The sequence below is a fragment of the Triturus cristatus genome, chromosome 1_1 (assembly GCF_964204655.1).
Source record: "Triturus cristatus chromosome 1_1, aTriCri1.1, whole genome shotgun sequence".
In the NCBI taxonomy this organism is placed as follows: Eukaryota; Metazoa; Chordata; class Amphibia; order Caudata; family Salamandridae; genus Triturus; species Triturus cristatus.
The window spans coordinates 1088186331-1088207006 of record NC_140579.1 but is presented as its reverse complement, the minus strand read 5'-3'; positions in this window follow the sequence as shown (position 1 = coordinate 1088207006).

Sequence of the window (20676 nt, the reverse complement as noted above, 5' to 3'; positions counted from 1 at the left end):
TGAAATATATGATTAATATATTTTAATTATTAATATTAATATTAGATAATTAATATTGAAAATGTTTACATTTTAGAATAGTTCTTTTTATTTTTAGTTCTGGTATGTTGTAGATACAATATATTAATTATATCATGTTCATACATTATTTTTGGTAATATATACATTTTTATTATTATATTAGTAAATATGTTTATTTTATTATATTTATTATTATAAGTTAAATAATTTTCACATATATAAAAAAAATAGGTATTATTTTTGAGCATTTTATTCTAATGTTTTACTAATTTTTAAAGTAATGTGTAATGTTAAATAAATAGTTAGGATATTTATTGGTATTTTTTTAGTTGTTATGTTTGTTTGGGTCTTTTATTTTGTATCCGCTCGCTGTTGTTTTGGGTTATTTTGGTAGAATCCAGGTCGCGGTCGGGAGCTGTTTCGCGTTTGAGAAGGTAAGAGTTATTTTCTTTATTATTAAATAGTTTTAAGGGTTTTGTGGAAGTAGTAATGTTGTAATAAGTGTGTATGGAGTGATGTTTTAGAAGTTAGGGTGTTAGTAATAGTTTGTATACGGTTTTATAATTTACGTTGTGTTCCGTGTTTGCGGCTTTGTTAGTGTTTTGTTATTTAGGTGTGTTAAAGTTTTATAGTGTTTGAATAATGTTTGTAGTGATGTTTTTAGGTGCATTATGTGTGTTTGTGTGTGGGTGGGAATGTTTGTTTCTCTTTTGTAGGTTTTACGGAGAAGATATTTTCGTCTCTTTTAAACACCGTTTTTTTTTTAAAGGAAGTGTGTATTAGTTGTGTTTACTAATATTTATTTTACACTTCCTTTATTGTTCGGGTTTCCAGGAGCGGTTATTTATCTTTTTAATATTTTTCGGGATTTTTATGGTTATTGGATTGTCGTTTTTTGGCCTAGACGATTTTTTCGAAAAACAGTTGTATTTTTCCAGTTTATTTGGATTCATTTTTGATACCTATGGATTTTGAACTACCTGGATTTATTTGGAAGGAATGTTATTATCCTATTGGAGCAACTAGACAGGTAAGTTCATTTAAATATTTTAATTGTGGGTGGGAAAATATTATATTTTTATTATTGTTGTTGTGCACTTGTTTTGTTTAATTATGTTGTCTAAATATATGTAGATATAAATTATTTATATATTTTAGACCACATAATTAAATATGTGATATAATAAAGTGGTTTCTTTATGTTGTGATAGTGGTTTTAGTAGAATTGTGGGTTAATATTTTTGAAAGGGTTTAGAAGAGAGTTTGAGCTATTATATTTAAGTACTCAAGTCCTCTTGTGGATGGGTATAGCTGTACCTGTTGTTGTAGGTAATTATACATTTGAGTAGTTTGTCTAGATTGTTTTGGTTTTAATTGTAGGACAGATTGTTGCATTCTTAATTCTTGGAAACTTTGTTCCTTTTGTATGGCAATTAGTAGTTTTTGTAGTGTTGGAGTTGTTCTCCCAGTAGAAGTTAGGAATGCATTATGCCAGCCCTCGACTGCGTTGTTAGTTTTGGATTGTTGGTTGAGTGTACTTACATATACATTCCACCAAGGTATTTGGAACTTTGGCTGATGTCTATGGCCTGATCTGTGTAGTCTCCCCACCCAGGTATCCTCAAAATAATCTAAGAGGGGAGATAACTTTAGTTCATTTTGCTTGTAGAATGGACTTTCTAATAAAAGGTTGTAATGTTCTGCAACATCTGTGGTTGGTACATAAGCTAGGGCTGTTAGAAGTTTTATTTGATGTGCAAAAGTGATGTTTGTGGCATATTCTACACTTAGGTGCCGATCACGATCCGGTAAAAACCGGGTACGAACCGTCGGACGGAGCATATTCTCCGTCCGACGCGTACCCGGTCTTAAAAATATACAAACATGGAATTACGATTCGCACGGAAACACCATTTCCGTACGAATCGTACAAAACCTCGACCGACGAAAATAAACATACAAATGTGATCCGGGAAAGCGCCGACGTGACGTCGGGACGCAGGCAGCCTGCCATTCACGAACCAGGAATCACGATTCACACTGACGTCATCCCGCACGGTGAATATTTTCCGGCAGCCAAAAACTGCCGGGAAATCAGGACGACGCGAACAAGGAGTACCTGTACACGACGGACAGACATGGACCCGAACCTACGTGTCATCCCGGCCCTCATAGCAGTCGACCTCCTCTACAGGTTCGGACGCAGACGCCGCAGAAAGTCAGAACAACACCCAGGGGCAAAGGGGGGGGGGCAGGGGCAGGACACAAAACCCCCACCCAAGTCACAAATCATACATGCCCTGGACATACCTGACCCCCAGGCCCTGGTCACTATGAGGGGGTGGGGGCGTGTCCAGCAAAGCCAGCGTCTGCCACAATGGAAGTGCTTGACGACGCGAACCGGCAACACAACAATACAGGTACGTCCCGTACCCACGCCTGAAGAGCGTGGATACGAGTCGTACCACGCCCACACCTACATCATCCCAACAATGGCGGGACAGCTGTACCCACGTGGCACAGGACTGGGTACGGCCCGCACAAGCATCACATAGCGTGGTGACGCATATGTACGGACCGTACCCCCACCCCCGTATGCATGGAGCGTACCCCCAACCGCAACAGTGTAAGTACGACCCGTACCCCCACCCGCGGACGTATGGAGCGTACCCCCACCCCAACAGTGTAAGTACGACCCGTACCCTCACCCGCGTACGTATGGAGCGTACCCCCACCCCAACAGTGTAAGTACGACCCGTACCCTCACCCGCGGACGTATGGAGCGTACCCCCACCCCAACAGTGTAAGTACGACCCGTACCCCCACCCGCGTATGCATGGAGCGTACCCCCACCCCAACAGTGTAAGTACGACCCATACCCTCACCCGCGGACGTATGGAGCGTACCCCCACCCCAACAGTGTAAGTACGACCCGTACCCTCACCCGCGGACGTATGGAGCGTACCCCCACCCCAACAGTGTATGTACGGACCGTACCCCCACCCCAACCGTGTATGTACGGCCCGTACCCACACCCACGGACGTATGGAGCGTACCCCCACCCCAACAGTGTAAGTATGACCCGTACCCTCACCTGCGGACGTATGGAGCGTACCCCCACCCCAACAGTGTATGTACGGACCCTACCCCCACCTCGCATGCATGGAGCGAACCCACACCCGTGTATTTTCTAAGCGTACATATCCTGAAATAGGAGGGGTGGGTGCAGAGTCCTCCCAGCAGTGCCCAGAGACAGGAGGGGTGGGTGCAGAGTCCTCACAGCAGTGCCCAGAGACAGGAGGGGTGTGTGCAGAGTCCTCCCAGCAGTGCCCAGACACAGGAGGGGTGTGTGCCTATCACTCCCAGCAGTGCCCAGAGACAGGAGGGGTGGGTCCAGAGTCCTCCCAGCAGTGCCCAGACACAGGAGGGGTGGGTGCCTAACACTCCCAGCAGTGCCCAGAGACAGGAGGGGTGTGTGCAGAGTCCTCCCAGCAGTGCCCAGAGACAGGAGGGGTGGGTGCAGAGTCCTCCCAGCAGTGCCCAGACACAGGAGGGGTGGGTGCAGAGTCCTCCCAGCAGTGCCCAGACACAGGAGGGGTGTGTGCAGAGTCCTCCCAGCAGTGCCCAGAGACAGGAGGGGTGGGTGCAGAGTCCTCCCAGCAGTGCCCAGACACAGGAGGGGTGGGTGCAGAGTCCTCCCAGCAGTGCCCAGAGACAGGAGGGGTGGGTGCAGAGTCCTCCCAGCAGTGCCCAGAGACAGGAGGGGTGGGTGCGAGTCCTCCCAGCAGTGCCCAGAGACAGGAGGGGTGGGTGCAGAGTCCTCCCAGCAGTGCCCAGACACAGGAGGGGTGGGGGCCTATCACTCCCAGCAGTGCCCAGACACAGGAGGGATGGGTGCAGAGGCCCCCAGCAGTGTCCATGAAAAAAAAGGGTGGAGTACCCACAGATCCAATAGCCACAATTGTCAGTAAGGCGCACAAAGACCCTGCAGTACATGAAACACATGTGTGCGAGGCTGGGAGTGCACACATGCATACAGCCTAAAAGGGAACATGTCCACATGAAGTCATGTCAACAGACTACATACACAAGTACAGTGATCACCAAGGATGCCACGAATGATGCAGGTGGAGACATCGCTCTGCATGCATGGCCAAAGTTGAAGGGGTCCATCACACACCCAGCTAATGTACACACAGCTCAGCGCTAAATATTGGGAACACCCTGCAGGGAAGATGTCAGGGTACACAGAGGAAGGAACACACCTTGGGACAATTTCACCATGCAGTAACTACTTACATGAAAAGAGAAACCTAGCTAACACCTTGTGATGGCACACAGATACCAGGGTACCCCCTATGACCAGCACACTACTACATTTCCCAAACACTCAACACATGATCACCACCCAAAATCATGTAGCAGCCCAACTAACAGCAATACCACAAAAGCAGTAGTGTTCTAAGGGAAAAAAAAGGCTTTATTCAGCATTTCCAAATAAAGTGTGTGTGGATAAAGTTCAATATTTACAAAGCCCATAGGGCAGTCCATGAGTCACAGCTGGATGGGGGACACAGTGGGACGCGTGTCCCCTAGCTTGCCTGCACAGTCAGACTCCTTCGTCTTCCACAGCGGGGAGGGCATCATGTGGGGGGGAAGGACCAGGCACCGCAGGGACATGAGGGCGAAGGGTAGGCGTCGTGGGTGCAGGGATGGAGGACTCCACCACAGGGGGTGGGGCAGGGCCAAAGGCGGAGGCCAGGATGTCGCTGCACACCTTAGCAAGGTCCTCCAGAGTCTCCCCTGCACCCGGAGGAACCACAGGCCCCAAGGAGGGGGGGGGGCGAGGGATGGGTCGCAGCGCCACTGGGGGAGGGTGTGGACAAGGGGGGGACTCAACCACCCTGACCGGGGACTCCCTTGACCGCTTGCGGGGTGGTGTCACAGTGGGGCTCAGGGACAGAGCGGCCATGAAGGAGTCCTTGCCGGATATGTGGCCAGGAGAGCTGAGGGGAGGGGATTTGGAGGGAGTGGATTGGGTGGAATGCGGACTCCCACTCTGGCTGCGTGGCTTACGTTTGCCCCCCCACCCAGTGGGTGTGCCTACTTCACCCTGTGTGTGCGTGCCAGGAGGTGTGCGTATGACCTTCCCTGCTGGTGTGGTGCCTGTGTCTGTTGTGGTGGGTGCATGCTGACGTCTGGGTGTACGTGGTACAGGCATGGGAGTGGGAAGTGTGGAAGGGTCAGGGGTGGGGGTGGGACGTAGCGCTGCAGGAGACCCACTGCTGCAGTCAGTGTCGAGTCAATGGACCTCAGCAAGTTGCGTTGGTCAGCCTGTGATGAAAAAATGCCCTCCAAGTATGCCTCCATGTTGTTCAGCACTTGGCTGTGGCCATAGAGGACATTAAGGATCGCAGCCTGACCAACCTGCAACTGCCGCTGGATGTCCACAGACTCGGTATTGGCGGCAGCAGTGGAGACAGGGGCAGGGGGTGCGGTGCCTGGCATGAAGGAGACATGTGGTGACCGGGCACGCTGGGAAGGGACACGAGCAAGTGGGAGGCGGCTGATGGCAATGGAGGGGGCGGGGTGAGATGTTGTGCCGCTGTCAGCTGCTGGTGCAGCCTCCGCCCACTCGGAGAGATCATCCTCTGACCCGTCAGCTTCATATTCTGTCGTGCCAGTGGACAGGTCCTCGGCCTCACTCTCCTCCGCCTCAGTACCACTCAATGTGCCAGCCACGATGTCAACGCTGGCACTGGTGCTCGGTCCCTCCGCTCCGTCTGTGCTCATGTCTCCCTCCGTGTCCCCCGACGATGCTGTGGGCAAGGTGAAGAGACAGCAATTAATCACACACTGTATACATATGTCACATGAGTCCAATCTACATAGGTTACAGTGCATAGCCTGCAAAGAAAGATCAGTAACATCTACAAAACAAGGTACAGATGTAGGGCATGCAACACACAGTTGGTTCACCCACCATGCCACTGAAAATCCATGGAGAGCATGACACAATAGCAAATGACATGAAATGGAGTTTGACATAGGAGCCAGGCCCTGGGGACAATCCAGCACTGCATCTGCACCACACAGCGGTGCCGAAAAGAGGGATGAGCAGGGACCATATCCATGAACTTGAGGCACATGCTGCATTGGTAATACTGAAAACATGCCCACCATGACTGGCTCACTGCACCTTGAGTGTATGTCCAGACAAACATCACACACTGGCCAGACCTAGCAAGGAGAATTCTGGTTTTGACATGTAGGCTTGGCCCACACCAACCACCCCCTACATGAGACAAGTTGTTGAGACACAGGTGGCACTTACATCTCTTAGTCTGGGTGAAATACACAGGGTCTGCATAAATGCAAGATTGGACGCCAAATACCCAAGGTGCGCCTGTCCAAATAACCATGTACAAATGGCCATCATCAGATGATTGTAACAAGACACACAGGCACTGGCCACTGTGAGTATGAACAAGGAAAATCAGGTCAGGCTGTACAGTGGACACTTGTACTACATTTCACGTCAATATACATGGTGCCAGGGGTCAATGGCACAGAGCATAACCTATGCTGTAGACACTGAGAGTGTCCACGTTTTGTGATGACACACATGACACCTATGAAAATATGCCCCAGGGGACAGTAGTGGCCACACAACTCCATGGTCCTGAATGGGAATGACTGCAACACACGCCACCATCCCTGCACTATGCGTATCGCACACTCATGCACATCATGTCACAGGCCACAACATAGGACATGCGCGCTGTAAGGCATGACACTTGAGAGACTAACTCCCATGTCTGGACTCAGCATCAGTGCCAACTGACATGGAACCCACATGTACTGAACTGGACAGGGCACAGGCAAGGTCCCAAAACCTGTTACACACCACCCCCACACATGATGCTACAGGCATAGTTCACGTGGAGAAAGCGCCAGCCTACATTACCTTGTGAAGGAGTGACTACACACAGACCAGGGAACACATTGCAAGGAGGGGAAGGGAGGCAGGAGAGCACAGCTATACTGTGGGTAACAGGATCTGCACAGCACCTTTAAACCCTGGCAGTGTATCCATGCAACTGTACACTTACAAATGCTGGAGACACACAACAAACACACATGTACCTACCCCCTTCCTGCTGCTGCTTCTCCTGTAAGCGCCTCTCCAAGTCTGGAAATACCAATGCCAGCACACGCTTGTGGATGTGGGTCAGACGGCGGCGCCCGTGGTTCTTATGGGTCTCAGGTGAGTCCCCCAGCAGGACCCGTGCGATCCTCCGCGTCCAGCACCGGATATCCTGCCAGCGTTTCCTCACCTGGGCCAGGCGCCGCTTGCGACCATCCGCACTCCTCACGGCACTGACGGCGGTCAGCCATATCTGCTTCTTGGCAGAGGCGCCTACCTGTGAGGATGAACAAGTGACACTACATCAATACACCAGGCACATGTCACAGAGAGACATATTAGAACAAATTTGCTGTTTACAACAAGGCATAGTATGCATCCAACGCATTGCACCTTTGTCATAGGAACATGATCCTCTGGGGAAGGGCAAAAGCAGTACGTGCCATTGAAAGTACACAGGTGGAATGAGGGCAACTACACAATCAATGATCCAGGCTCACACTGTGCATCACAAGCTACACCAGGATAATGTACAGCACCTCTAAGCAGTCACATGCCACAGGCCACTGACGCTACCGCAGCAGAGTACACAGACACACACAGGCACAGGACATTCACCTGCCATTGCCAAATGCAGCGACAAACCTCACTCTGCACATGTGCCACTAGACGGGGGGGGGCTCACAGGTACACTGAACAAACACACATCTGTGGGTACAGTCACCTGTCACACTGGTGTGAGCACATAATCACATGAGGACTGTAGAGGCTACATTCCCAGGAGGATAAGACAGGCAGAATGTGGCATGCACCATGCAGTGATTGTCACAGTAAACACAATGCAAATGAGGACGGCAGACATGCACCACAGCATGCTCTGGCTGGGAGACATCAGGCATTCCCCCCCTGGGACCCCCCCTACAGTACATAGCATGTGTGTCACACCTGGACACAATGGCAGAAGTCACACTCACAAAAAAGGAACACAGTCTGTGCTAGTGGACTCTGCACTCACCGGATACCCTGGTCGCCCATACAGCAGGGGGTACTGTGGGAGGATCACATCCAGCAAAGCCAGGTTCTCCTCCAGGGTGAAAGGCTGTGACCTCTCCACAGACCTTGACATGGTTCCAGGGAATCAGTAGCATCAGCTGGGTCGTCGAATACAAAGATGTGCAGGCAAGTGCTCCCTCATGGGACCTGGCTGCCTTATATCTGCCTTGCTGGCCTGTTTCATGCACAGGAGTACAGAGTGATTGGTCACTCACATTTGCATCCTATGTTTCCTCCAATCCCTTCAAACCTAGCACAGTCAGTGGGTTCTTATTGTGTTTTCTTCTTGAGCATGATGTCAACTCCAGAACCACATTGCAACAAAGTAGATTCATTCAAACTGACTACTGCTGTGCACCTGCTTAAAAAAATTCAAACTTTAAACTTGGTCTCCATGACAACCAGCATGCATGTAGGCCTTTATACTTGTCCCTCATGTGTCCCCTATGTAATTTGGAGCTTCACACACAGGTACGGTGCGTCCCGGGGCCCTAGGGCACCCCAAATGCATATCAACGGCCCGTACAGGCGTGTGTACGGTCCGTACCACTATGAGTACGCATACGCGAGAACACCCATAGTGATACGGACCGTACACACGCCTGTACGCTCACTATCACTATGGGTGTTCTCGCGTATGCGTACTCATAGTGGTACGGACCGTACACACGCCTGTACGCTCACTATCACTATGAGTACGCATACGCGAGAACACCCATAGTGAGACGGACCGTACACACGCCTGTACGCTCACTATCACTATGGGTGTTCTCGCGTATGCGTACTCATAGTGGTACGGACCGTACACACGCCTGTACGCTCACTATCACTATGAGTACGCATACGCGAGAACACCCATAGTGAGACGGACCGTACACACGCCTGTACGCTCACTATCACTATGGGTGTTCTCGCGTATGCGTACTCATAGTGGTACGGACCATACACACGCCTGTACGCTCACTATCACTATGAGTACGCATACGCGAGAACACCCATAGTGAGACGGACCGTACACACGCCTGTACGCTCACTTTCACTATGGGTGTTCTCGCGTATGCGTTCCCATAGTGATACGGACCGTACACGCGTGCGTACGCTCACTATCACTATGGGTACACATACGGCAGCACTCCCATAGTGATAGGGAACGTACACAGGCCCTCTTAGCGAAAGTACGGTGCCTTTCACACATCACAGTGGTGACAGGCAGCACACAGGAAGGAATAGGGCTGACATACTTGACCATGGATGGACATCAAGGCATTGTCTGGGCATTACTACATGTGTGGGGCACAGGTGTGAAAGGCTGTGATGTGGCACATTACTCCTGAGTCGAGAAGGCACCAGATGTATGATGAGATGTGTACAGATGTTATGTGTGACGGTGCAATGTGTGCCAGGCATGCCCTTAACTCCTTTGACATGTGTGCATGTCGTACTGCACACTTGGGCTGAGCGTCACTGGCATGGCACGGTCAACAACACACGCAAGTGTCCCCTGATGCCCGCTACAGGGGTTACCACACCAGACATGTCACTACCCACGGTGCACGATGTGACTATGTCATGTATGTGTGGGGGGTTCCCATTAGCTTGATGTTGGAGCTCCCTCAAAAGCATCAGCCGTTGCAGCAACCAACATGTGTCTGTGTGTAGATGGACATGGCACACTGTTCCGCACACCAGGCCACATGTGGTATCGGATGTGAGGTGCGTATGTATGCATGGGACACGGAGTAGCGTAACAAGGACATGTCTGCATCCTCTCTATGAATGTGTGGTGAGTCATTACATGTACACCTTCATGGCAAGGTGTGTGGGCTGTCCTAGTGTAACGTCATGTGTCCTGTGGCTCTAGTGTTCCGTTACCAGTCTCTGCAATCGACATCCTACTTCTGCTGATGTGTTGATGTATGTCACTCCTGTGTTGCGTCTGGCTGTTCACTTACACTGGGACACAGCTAATCCCATGCCATGGCATGTGGAGGTTCACAATCTCCGTGTGTAGCTGGGTCTTGGTAGGAGTGTCACCTGGCAGCCATGCGTGTCCAGGGCATGTGGCACATACCTGACTCCGTATGTCGCATATGTGTATTGACAGATTAACATGTGCTCAGCACCCAAAAATTGTTGTAGTAGTGCACTCACTCTTCCTTGTCACTTCCAAATTACTGCAGAGCGCCGCCTCTTCCCCGAGCAATTCCGGACTTGGCTGACATGCAGTAGAATGACTATATCCGGTGCTACCGCTTCCCCCAACCGTTGATTCTGGAGTTGACGGCGAGGCTGGCACCACACCTGCAACCGCTGCACAGGTATCCTACGGCACTGACACCCAAGCTGAAGGTAATGGCAGCCCTACATTTTCTTGCCACGGGTACCTTTCAAAATACCATTGCTCATGTTGGTGGCATGTCCCAGAGCATGTTCTGCCGTGTGCTGCATGATTTCTTAGAGGCCATGTTGCTTCACCTGGATGAGTTCATCCATTTCCCAACCCCTGAAATGTTGACTGGTGTCAAGCGTGGATTCTATGCCCTGGGAGGGATGCCCCATGTCATTGGGTCCATAGATGGGACACATGTGGCTTTGGTACCACCACAGGCACAGGAGGTAGCGTACAGGAATCGCAAACACTACCACTCCATCAATGCCCTTGTGGTGTGTCTGTCCAACATGGTGATTTCACATGTCTGTGCTCGTTTTCCAGGATCAGCACACGATGCCTACATCATGAGGCGTAGCAGGGTGCCTGAAATGATGACGCAGCTGCGCAACGAACGAGCATGTGTTGTTGGTGGGTACACTCTGTCTGTCCTGTATTTTGCATAGACTTCCAGCACGACCGCTTCTCCTGTCCTACTTATGTCCATGTGCTTTCCATGTAGGGGACGCTGGCTATCCCAACATGCCATGGCTGATTACACCTCTCCGCAACCCCATCACGCCGGCCCAGCTCCGCTACAACACCGCCCGTGGCTGGACAAGGCGAGTGATAGAGAGGACATTTGGCCTCCTGAAGAGCCGATCCCGATGCCTCCACAAGACCGGCGGCGCCCTCCCATATGCCCTGGCGAAGGTCTGCAAAATCTTCATGGTCTGCTGCATGCTGCACAACATGGCAGTTGAGAAAGCTGTGCCACTCATCCTGGATCAAGATGATCAGGACCATCCACCCGTGGAGGACGAAGGTCTTGGCAATGGGGCTAGTGATGTGGAGGATGTGGTTCCGCAAGAGGACATTCGGACTCGGCTCATACGCAACTTCTTTGCTTAGTGGTGAGTACCAGTGTCTGTGTGTGCACGCATTGGTCCCTGTGTGGCATGTGTTGCGATGTGTGTGTCCATCTGCATGTATGGCACGTGAGTCAGAGGTGTGTGTGGATGTGTCACTGGAGTGATGGTGCCAGTGATGTGTATTTCCCCAGTCGTAATTGTGACCTAGCATGTTGTCATCCTTACATGTGTCGAGTACATGCACATGCAAGTGGCTGTGCTTTTTGTGGCTGACTTCTTGTGTGTCTCTCTTCCCCAGGTACTTGCGCATGCCGTCTGCTGCTTGCATTGTTGTGGCACTGCTATTCCTCATGGACACGTCATCGTGTGCTGACTCAGCGTTACACGCACGGACAAGTTTGGAAGTCTCCTTAGGGTAAGGGATGCATCAGGGGTGTATTGGGTGTGGCAGTTGTTTACAATGTATGCACACTGCCCCTGTCGATGTTTGGTTCCTCTGCAGACATGTCGCATCACCATGGTACACATGACATGCAGCTGGGTGCACCTGAATAGATGGTCAGACTTGTTGACAGTCATCAGTGATGGGATTGTGGAATGTGATGATGGCATCAATGTGTGTTACACTGCCCTCGGACACATACGGTTTGCATTGGCTTGACATGGTGTGGGATTTTCACATCAGCGGATAAATGGTGTATGGCAGTCTCTCCGTGAGCAGCAGGGGGTGTTTAGCTGTTAGCCGACACTTGTGTGCCAGTTCCATGGCTATCACGCATTTGTGCTGCAGAAGGGGGGTGCCAGTGTTGGACCCACATGTTACTCAACATGACCCGTTCATGTGTACTCCGAGTTGCCTCTGCAATCCCGAATACATGACTAATAAAGGTGTCCCTATGCCTCCAAGGTGCCTCTTCTCAGTCAATGCTGGTGTGTTGCCACGGTGCATCCGGCATGTCTGGCATGGTTTTCCGTGATAGTGGCTATGTGTCTATGTGTAGAGTAGCAAGATGCAAGCTGTTTGTGTGGGATTAGACTGTGTATTGTGCATGATGTCCATGACTGTGTGGGTATTGTGACATGTGCCATCCCCATGCATCCAACGTTGGCCAGGCCACCATTCTCTGCATCCACCTGACTCAAGCTTGCAGGACATTCTTCTGCCACCTGTCCACACATACCTGGGTGCCCCCCAGGACACTCCACATGATCCCTGACCTCTGCGCATGGCTGTCGCTGTACTCAATATGTCTGTCGGCACGGTTGTGCGGCCACCCCCTCAGCTGGTTGGGCCCATCACGGGTGTGTATGGTGCTCCATGTCTGTCTTGCCTAATACAATGTGACCCATGTGTGTCCTGTGCCAGACTCAGGCCCCAGGGTGTGGATGGTTGAAGTCAAATGAGAACTCAGGCAAGGTTAGACTTTACAAGACACATGTAAGGTAATAATGCAATCAGTAGGCATCTTCTCTTTATGGTGTGACTTTTTATTTTGGTTGGGGTGGGGGGGGGTTTGACATGAGGGGCTTTCCGGGTGTGTGGAATCCAAAGTTCACTAGGGGAGTTGGTGTCCTTGCCATTTGAAATCCTCAGAGTCCATGCCACAGTCTTTGTCAACATTGGTCAGACAGTGACCAGCAAGTCCATGTGGCAGAGAATGTCTTTTGCTGCTGTGCTGCTGTTGCTCCAGTGGGCCAGGTGTCGTGGGAGATGGTGCTGTCGCGCCGACCCTCACGGTCTTTTCCGTGGACGACCCGCCCTCCTGCGGGGACCCCCAGAAGCAGGCCGTGACGATGTTTGGGATGCTCCGTCGGATGTCTCCTCCTCCTCCTGATCCCTCCCTGTGGGTGGTGATGTACTTCGCCTGATGGCACAGGGAGGGTTGCCCATGTTGTCGGCTATCCGACGGAGTGTACTGTGAATTCCCCTGAACACCGTCACGAGCTCAGCCTGTCTGTCCTCCATCCGCCCTTGGTGTCGCAGTAGACAGGCATGTTGCTCCGCATGTTGCTGGGCCTGCTGGGTCTTGATCTCATCGAGGGTCCCCTTCATCTCGTTGAGGGTGGACACAACCTGGGCCATGCCCGTGGTGTCCTGCCGGTATGTGTCCAGGATGTTTCGGACATGGGAATATACCGGTTCCCCAGCCAACTGGTCAGGCTCGCGCCTCCGCCGTCCTCCTCTCCCACCACCCCTGCCCACTTGCACCTGGCCTGCCCTTGTGGGCACATCGGGTCTCCGGGACCCCTGAGGGGTGGCATTGGCGTTGTCGCCTGCCTCCTCCTGGGTGCCCGGGACACCGTGTCCCTCCTGGCCAGCCTGGCTGCATTGTGGTGGTGGGGCAGGGATCCTGGGTGTCTCCTGGGATGTGGCAGGAGTGGGGGTGGTGGTTGGCCCAGTTGTACCTGACGCAGGTGCTGCAGGTCGTTGGACACCAGAGGAGCCAGGTTGGTCGGGGTCGGGTTCGTCCACAGAGTGGTGAGAGTCGTCGCTGCCGATGGGTCCCTCATCCCGCCGAGCCGGGTCCTGTGAGTCTTCCCCCCCAGTGTTGGGGGGTGATCCACGACGTTGACCTGTGTGTGAGAGAGACAATGTTAATTTTGTTCCATGCAACATCCATGTTTCATTGGTTTCTAAGTTGGCACATTTCCTCTGGGAATTTGGATATGTCTTGCATTCCACTCACTGTGCACTTGTGCATGGGTATGTCCCTTGGCCACAGCTTTTGCGACTTTATCTATGTGTTGCACAGTCTTACTTGCTGCGTCAATTATGACTGCAGTCAGCAGTGGAGTGGGCAGGTGTGGCGAGCCATGCATTGGCGCCTTCCGTGTAGCACTGTATGTGGGCACATGGAGTGGTTCCACACACTTAGATAATGCAGGTAGCTGTCGTTGTGCTCGTGCACAGGTTGTGACATGGCCCTGTGTTTTGGCATGGAGAAGAGGGGGGGTTCTGGCACTGGCCACCCTTGTCCACATGCACGCAGTCCACCTGCTGACGAGCAGACATTCCCACACCCCACAAGGCTGATTTGCTCTCCCTGTGTGTCCCTTTCTCGCTCCCTCTCTGTCCCCCTCTCCCTCCCTCTGTGTGTCAGCCTCCTCCCTCTGTCCGTCTCCCTGTGTCTCCCTCCCTCTCTGTCCCCCTCTCCCTCCCTCTGTGTGTCACCCTCTGTCACCTCAGCCCAGCTTCCTGGGCACACACTGTTAGCAGATCTTTGAATGGCCCTTGGATTGTTGATGTGAGTTTGTTTCTGATCTGCAGGCACCCATTGGGTGTAGTGTCTGTGTGTGCGCTGCTGCTGTGGTGGTGTGTGCTGCCACTCTTTCACAGTGTTGGCTGTTCATTAGCTGCTGTCATGTGCAAGAACGTGCCGTCACCCCCATGTGTTAATGCAAGGCGTCCGCCATTTGCTGGCAAGTCTTTCCTGTGTGGGGACACACTGTTTGTCTGGCTGTGACCTAGGCCGTATGGGCAGGGGGCATTGTTGTCTGCTTCTGAGTTGCACTATGTGATTTTTGGGGCCCACACTCCTGCCATCCGGCTTACCGTGTCTTGTGTTGGTGTTTTCTGTGGCCTGTGACTTGGCATTGTCCAGCTGGGTGCATGGGGCATGGTGGCGCCAGTGGCATGTGCGTGTTCATGGAGTGTGGTTGAGCCATGCGATAGCTTGGGGTGGTTGCGTGCCTGTTTGTGAGTTTGGTTGTGGATGACGTTCCCCCCATGTGAGGTGAGTTGTTTGTGTACTCACCCGGGTCTCGGAGTCCTTCTAATCCGTCCACTGCCACCACCGGCAGTATGGCCATCACCCTCTCCTCCCAGGGATGGTATTGTACGGTTCTGCGGGGCGGCCCTCCTCCAGTGACGTTGGCCTGGTTGTGGTCGTCGGTCATTTTGGCTCGGACCCTCCTCCGCAGATCGTACCACCTGGCTTGGCATTCATGCCTGGTCCTTCTGGTGTCCGCAACAGCATTCACAGCATCGACAATCGTCTGCCACATGGCTGTTTTTTCTGAAATGCTGGTCTGTCTGACCAATGTTCCAAAGAGGTGTGGCTCGACTCTGAGGATTTCATCGACAAGGACCTCCAACTCTCGGCTAGTGAACTTTGGATTCTTGTTAGTGGGAATGGTGAGGGGTGTGGGTGTGGATGGTGGGTGGGGGGTGTGTGTGGATGGTTGTGGGTGTGTGGGTGTGGTTGTGCAGGTGTGTGTGTGAATGTGATGAGGGGGTGTTTGTGAAGGTGTGTGTGTGAAGGTGTGCAAGTGTAAGGTGTAGTAAAGGTTCTAGTATGGTGCTGTAGGTTGTCTGTGGGGTCTGGCAGCAGTGAGTCTGTTGCAAAAGCTCATGGTTTGTGTGTGTGGGCCCTTTTTATTGGTCCATTGGTGGGTGTGGCTGTGTATGAAGTTTGGGTGGGTGTGTTATAAGGAGTGGTGGTGTTTTGGTCCTCTGTTTGTTTTTGGCAGTTGCAGGTCAGTGAATGTGTTGTTTTAGTGGTTGTTGGACATGTTTAGTGGCTTTGTGCCATTCGAATGGTGTATTCTTGTGTTGTTTTGCTTAGTCCTGGTTGTGTACGTGCGTTTTTAACGTGTGTACGGTGTGTACTTCGGGCATTTTGTTGTACAGTGCTGTCCTTGTGTCTGGCTTGGTACGACTCGTACATGCGCGATGTTGTGTGAAGGTGCTGGTGTTGGGGCCTGGGGTGCGCTCCGTACTTAGAATGTTGGGGTGGGGGTACGCTCCATGCATACGCGGGTGGGGGTACGCGTCGTACATACACGGTTGGGGTGGGGGTACGCTCCATGCATACGCGGGTGGGGGTACGCGTCGTACATACACGGTTGGGGTGAGGGTACGGGTCGTACATACACGGTTGGGGTGGGGGTATGCTCCATACGTACGCGGGTGAGGGTACGGGTCGTACATACACGGTTGGGGTGGGGGTACGCTCCATGCGTACGCGGGTGGGGGTACGCGTCGTACATACATGGTTGGGGTGAGGGTACGGGTCGTATATACATGATTGGGGTGGGGGTACGCTCCATACGTACGCGGGTGAGGGTACGGTTCGTACATACACGGTTGGGGTGGGGGTACGCTCCATGCATATGTGGGTGGGGGTACGTGATGTACATACACGGTTGGGGTGAGGGTACGGGTCGTACATACACGGTTGGGGTGGGGGTACGCTCCATGCATACGCGGGTGGGGGTACGCGTCGTACATACACGGTTGGGGTGAGGGTACGGGTCGTACATACACGGTTGGGGTGGGGTACGCTCCATACGTACGCAGGTGAGGGTACGGGTCGTTCATACACGGTTGGGGTGGGGGTACGCTCCATGCGTACGTGGGTGGGGGTACGCGTCGTACATACACGGTTGGGGGGAGGGTACAGGTCGTACATACACGGTTGGGGTGGGGGTACGCTCCATACGTACGCGGGTGAGGGTACGGTTCGTACATACACGGTTGGGGTAGGGGTACAGTCCATACGTACGCGGGTGAGGGTACGGGTCGTACATACACGGTTGGGGTGGGGGTACGCTCCATGCGTACGCGGGTGGGGGTACGCATCATACATACACGGTTGGGGTGAGGGTACGGGTCGTACATACACGGTGGGGGTGGGGGTACGCTCCATACGTACGCGGGTGAGGGTACGGGTCGTACATACACGGTTGGGGTGGGGGTACGCTCCATACGTACGCGGGTGAGGGTACGGGTCGTACATACACGGTTGGGGTGGGGGTACATCTCGTACATACACGGGTGTACATACACGGGTGGGGATTCGACTCGTATATAGGAGGGCTGGGGGGGTGTTGGGCGCGAATGCGGGCACATGTCTCCATGGTTGCTATGGGAGTTCGGTGCGGACGGTGTTTTTTCCATCCGGTTGTAACATCGGACTAACGGGATGGATCGTGATTCCGCGGTCGGACTTCACTTTTCACATTTGTACTGTAAATCGTCCGAGGACGTGTCGGACACATTTTCCGACCCGAGGACGTGTGGGGAATAATTCCCAATGCGGTTCATATGGACTTTTTACCATGCGAATCATGATTAGCAGTTTGTACGGCACTTGTACGATTCGTACGGTAAAAAGACCGGATACGAGTCGTACGGGGAATTTTTTTACAGGATCGTGATCGGCACCTTAGTGAAGATTTTTGTAAATGTCTCCATATACATTGGTTTAGATGGAAGTAACATCCTTGGATAGATGTATGGGGGTACAGTTTTAGAATGGAATTTATCATGGCTTGCTCAAAGTCTATGATAATTCTTTGAGGGGAAAAATCATTTGAGTCTTGTTTTAGTTTTCCAAGCATTTCATTATATGTTGTGTTTTGTTTGTTAGGTAATAGTGCATAGATTAAAGGTATGGAAGGGTTGTGATATTGACCGTGTATTGTGTAAAGCTGGTAGAATGGTTTTAGGCATATTGTAAAGGTGCCATCCATCATCCATGTTTGGCATTGTTGGAGTTTAGTTATATTGTTTGCAGTAGCAAACATTATGATTCTTTTTTCTGTACTTTTGTTATCAAAAAAAATAAAAGGTTCATTATTGTGGGTGATAGTTAATTCTGGTGGAATGATGATATCTTGAAAAGTTTTAGGGGATGGTATTGTTGTTGTGGTTGATTTTTTGGTCCTAGCAATTGTTCTTTTTATAGAAGCAATTGATGGTAATTGGCCTCTTGCTTCTTTGGGCACTCTAGGTAATAGTTCTTTTAGGATTACACTTGTAGCAGTTTGTGAACCAGTGCTTAATTCTTTTATATTTTCTAGCGTTGATCTGACTTCTATTTCAGAGAGATTGGGTGGATGGTTATGCTCTCTAGTATATAGTACAGTTGTTTCTCTTGTTGTTGCTCGTCCGTAGCATTTGTTTGAATAATATTTAGAACACTTCCAGTTCACTTTTCGTTCCGTCTGCTTTTCTTGGGTGTATGTGTAACCCATGTAACACAATAGGAATTTTCCTTTCTGCGATGTTATAAATTGGGCTTCTTCTGTCATTGTGATGTGTTAGAAATCTGGAAAAAATGTATATGAAAATATATGCAATAGTACTTTATATATTTAAATGAAAACAGCAAAACAAATTTTTTTTTTATATATACTTACCAAGTGTTTTTGGTTGTATTTGAATGAAGATGTTCTTTGTAGACAAAATGCTGTTTAGTTGATGTAGTCTCTGGAAGTTAAAGAACATTTGGGTGCCGATCACGATCCGGTAAAAAAATTCCCCGTACGACTCGTATCCGGTCTTTTTACCGTACAAATCGTACAAGTGCCGTACAAACTGCCAATTACGATTCGCATGGTAAAAAGTTCATACGAATCGCATTGGGAATTATTCCCCACACGTCCTCGGGTCGGAAAATGTGTCCGACACGTCCACGGATGATTTACCGTACAAATGTGAAAAGTGAAGTCCGACCGGGGAATTACGATCCATCCCGTGCATCCGATGTTACAACCGTATGGAAAAAACACCGTCCGCACCGAACTCCCATAGCAACCATGGAGACATGTGCCCGCATACGCGCCGAACACCCCCCCAGCCCCTGTATGTACGCGCCGGCCCCCCCAGCCTCCGTACGTTCGAGTCGAACCCCCCACCCAGCCCCCGTACGTTCGAGTCGTACCCCCACCCGTGTATGTACACCCGTGTACGTGTCGAACCCCCGTGTATGTACACCCGTGTATGTACACCCGTGTACGTGTCGAACCCCCCGTGTATGTACCCCTGTGTACGTTCGAGTCGTACCCCCACCCGTGTATGTACGGTGCGTACCCCCAGCGCATAGCGCCGGGGGTACGCACCGTACTGCTGTCGGTTCGAATCGTACTTCCTGGGTCGTACAACGCTGCCTGAAAGCGTCCCGACGTCACGTCGCAGCATTCCCGGATCACATTCGTACGTATATTTTCGTTGGTCGGTGTTTTTTACGATTCGTACGGAAATGGTGTTTCCGTGCGAATCGTAATTCCATGTTTGTAAAGTTTTACAACCGGGTACGAGTCGGACGGAGAAAACGCTCCGACCGACTGTTCGTACCCGGTTTTTACCGGATCGTAATCAGCACCATATTGTTTTGGTTGTTTTAGTTTTTTAAGTGGGGTGGTATTGCTGTTTGGTATAGAATATAGGTGTTAATTTATACAGGTTTTGAAAAACTTAAAAAAGAGAACATGGATTTGTTTTGGGGTTTAGTATGTTTTGGGGTTTGAGTAGGATTTAATTAATATTTTAGAAAGTATTTTGATAGTATACTTACTTTTTTAGTGAGTCCTTTCTGGCAATGTTCAATCTTTTCTTTAGCGGTTTAGAGTAATATCTGTAGTGGAAACATAAAGAGATGGAATATATAAGTTAGTTATTTTTTGGAGTAAAGATAAATTAGTGTTTTAGTTTAATTTGGCAGTTTAGTTAGAAAAGGTAATTTACTTATGTTTTTAGAATAGTAGTAGGATGTAGGTTTCTTCTGTTTAGCAGAGTTTCTTCTTCGTTCAATGCTTTGGTTTAAGGCACAGTAGAAGACTTGTTTTAATTGGTTTATATAGTGGTTTTAAATTGTTTCTTGAATGTTATTGGTTGCTTTCTGTATGTGGCCTTTCTATTGGATGTTTTGAATTTTTTTTATTTAATTGGTTTCCTTTTATGGAAAATGCTAAGTACGAGTATATTTAGTTTTAAAGGAGGAGAGTTTTAAATAATTATATAGAAAAAGATTGTTTATAATGTGTCTTAATTTTTTTGAATGTGTTCGAAATGCCTATGTGATAATTATTTCTGTGTTTTTTTATTATGTTGTTAAATATTTATATAGTTATAAATGTTATGTTTATGTTTAAGTAGAATATAATTGGAAAATGTATTTTTTAGGAAAATATTGTATTTATGTTGTTTAAAGTATTGGTTTTATTAGTATTAGAATTGTCGATATATGTAAAAAAAACGATATTCTTGATGTCTATATTTTGGTTATCGATATTTGTTACATGTGTAATATTTATTTATTTATGTCGATATTTAGTATTGCGGTATTGATGTGTGCGATTTTTGTGTGATCGATATAATTGTATTACGATATTGTAGTGTCGATATTAGTGTAGTTTTTTAATTAAGTATACAATGTCGATAATTTTGATGTCGATATTTTTGTTGCGATATTTGTGTAGTTCGATAATGT